Source organism: Amborella trichopoda, chromosome 2 (genome assembly GCF_054954075.1).
Source record: "Amborella trichopoda isolate Santa Cruz 75 chromosome 2, AtrichopodaSantaCruz75HAP2 v2.0, whole genome shotgun sequence".
NCBI lineage: Eukaryota > Viridiplantae > Streptophyta > Magnoliopsida > Amborellales > Amborellaceae > Amborella > Amborella trichopoda.
The window spans coordinates 23,613,899-23,617,243 of record NC_142337.1 but is presented as its reverse complement, the minus strand read 5'-3'; positions in this window follow the sequence as shown (position 1 = coordinate 23,617,243).

Below are 3,345 nucleotides of genomic sequence, written 5' to 3'. Positions count from 1 at the left end.
CTCATAACTTTGTCCTAGATTGCCCGATTAAGTTGAAACTTGACCCATAAGGGTTTTTGACCGTGCCGGATCCAATGGAAGTGGTCTCACAACAATTTGATGCACCAAAAATAGAATTCTAATTATAGGATCTATTTCATGGTGCAAGAGATTGATTTTTCGGAAATTGTTTCTTTGTTTGCACTGCCTTAGATATGTTGGATTGCAACGAAACTTGGCAGGTGGAATTTTGAAGTGCTTAAGAACATTCTGACTCATTCTGGGGCAATTCAGAGACTTTAAAATATTTTACTATATGTCAAGACTTTATTGATCGGCTTCTCTTTTTATTCCGCATTGGGGACCCAAGGTGCTGAAAAATGTCTTCAAACACTTCGCTCCTTCTTTCTTTTATTCTCTTCTCCTCTCCTTCTTCTCTCTCTTCTCTCTTCTCTCTTCTCTTCCCTTCTCTTCTCTTCTTCTTTTCTTCTTCTCCTCCCTTCTCTTCTCTTTTTCTTTTCTCTCTTCTCGCTTTTATGTCTTCTCTCTTATCTCTCCACTCTTCCCCTTCTTCCTCCCTTCTCTCCTCTCTCTTCTCTTCTCTTTTTCTTCTTTTCCTCGCTTCTCCTCTCTCTCTTTCTCTTTCTGTTTTTCTTCCTTCTTCTCTCTCAATACTCTTCTCTTACTTCTTCCTCTCTTATCTTTTCTCCGTCTCTTTCTTTTCTATCTTCTTCCTCTCTTGTTCGACCAAGCGACAGGTTAAGTCTAGGACTATCATGGTAGTCTAATCGTCGAGCAATATTGCTGCTGTGTCAGTCTGAGTTCCGTGCCTATCTTACTGCCACGTCAGATTTTCCATTGTGTCAAGATGGTTAGTGTTGGTTCTGTCATTGAGTAGTATTGTAGCCGTACCAGTCTTAGTTACTGTACTTGTCTTGCTTTCATGCCAAGTCAATCATCATATAGGTCTAGCTGCTAGCCACCCGGTCAAATGTCTATTTCTTCTCTTCTTTTTTCTCTATTCTATTTTTTTCTTCTCCTTTCATCACCCCAATCTTCATCTCATCATTTCTTTCCTTTCTTCTTTGAATGTGCACACCTGTGTGCATTCTCTCAAAGACAAGGTGGGGTCCCTTGGCCCACTTGTCTTGAAAATTAACCGTGTGTGCATGATTGCAGAAATATGAGAGTACATGTCATGGGAGGCTATTTCGAACCAGTTGTAGGACTGGGGGGATTTTTGTCGTGATCTAAGAGGGCGCCCACACGAATCACCCCGAGTGAGTCATGGACCCAGGTGAGGTATGTACCGCCTCACATTAACTTTCTCTCTCACTGGTTGGTGCACCTGCCCTTGTTTTTTAACAAGGTTCCCAAGAGAGTGGTCTCAAGTCCTGGATTCTCCTTAAAACCCGAGACACGTGCCACTAGGTCATCCCGATCAAGGGATGAGATTGAGGCAGCTAATCAATGACATGGGTGTGAGACTTGGGTGAATAGGCTTTCCAAAGATCTGTGTTAAAATTTAACGATGATCCTTTAGGGTCCTACTCACATGGGTGTGGGAGGGTCTCATAGTATCATTACTCTTAGGGAAAATATCTTCATATCCCATATTTTTAAGTTGCATATCTCTATTGACCCAAAACTTCAAAACGTATCTTGGACAATATAAATCCTAGGTTTTATATCTTCTAACCCCTAGACTAAGTTTTCCACTTTAATCCTATTTTTTCTAACCCAAACAAAATATAAAATGACAAACCTTCTTTTCTCTCTCATCCCCAAACTTCTCCCTCTTTCTCTCTCCCCAAACCCCTTCTCTCTATCTCCTTCGTGTATTATGCCTCTCTCTCCCTTTATATTACCCCTCTCTCTCTTCTCTCTCTCTCCTATCACTCCTCAGGCCCCTTCTCTCTCTCTCCCCATATGGCCCTCCCTCTCTCTCTGTCCGTATGGCCCCCTCTCTCCATATTACCCCATCTCTACTCTCTCTCTAAGTCTCACACTCTCTCTTCCTTGTGTTTTCCCAAATCCCTATCTCTCTCTCCCCCAATCCCTCTCTCTCTCCATGTTTCCCCTTGTGTCAGTATTAATCCGTGGTATGGTTGTACCCATATAGCCCCCTTTTGCCAGTGCAGAGCTTACGTTTTGAGCAATGGCATTGGAATCTACATTATTGTGGACCTTGCAATTGTTTAGGTCCCACCAAATTTAGGTTTTTCCATTCCATCTATAAACCTTCAAACCCTACTATATATATATATATATATGTGTGTGTGTGTGTGTGTATGTGTGTGTGTGTGTGTGTGTGTGTGTGTGTGTGGATAATCTAAGCTTCACAACCCTTCAAATTACAAAGGTTAAAGATAGAGAGAGTTGTGAATGGTGGATTTACTAATGTTATAGTCTATTTTTTTTAAAAAGTTACTTTTTGTGATATTTTCATCATTAAGTAAGGGCAATTTTATAAATATTACTACAAGACAAGGGGTACTTTTGTCATCTTTATGAAGGATAAAGTTGAAATTTTTATAGAAGACAAAGGCACTCTACAAATAAAATTTCAGGGCACTAACTTCCAAAATACCATTGTACTTTTAAAAAAAATTCAAATATACTCTTGCTTAATGGTCAAGTTACTTATTAAAATAATTTTTTAAACAAAAACTAATGATCTTTTTTATAAATGCACCCATCACAACCCCTTCTAACTTTAACCTTTGTATTTTGAGGGGTAGTTAACTCTATACAAACTCATATATATATATATATATATATATATATATATATATATATATATATATATATATAGATATATATATATATATATACATATATATATATATTCTTCAGTTGATACTAAAATCCTAATGGGCTTCACAAAGAATGAAATTTTCAGATGATCTTGACTGGATTTACCAGCCAAACCTCTAATTTTGCATTGTTGAGCCTTCAAAACCTTAATCAATCCTCAATTCACCATCGAACATTTTAAATCCTATCCGACCTCCTATAAAAACTAAGTAAACTAAGGTTTCACACAGTATCAAACAATGAGAGAGAGGGGAAATATGGAGGAAGAGAAAGAGTGTTGGTGTAATACTGAGGAGAGAGAAAGAAGTTTGGGGATCAAAGAGAAATGATAGGTTAGAGAGAAAGAGGGAGAAGTTTGGGGGATGAGAGAGATGATAGGTTTAAAAAGGTTTATCATTTTATAATTTGTTTTTGGGTAAAAAATAGAATTAAAATAGTAAAAGTTAGTTTAGGGGGTTAGAAGATATAAAACCTAGGATTTCTGTGGCCCAAGATATGTTTGAAATCTTGGGTCAATAGAGATATGAAACTTAAAAATAGGGGATATGA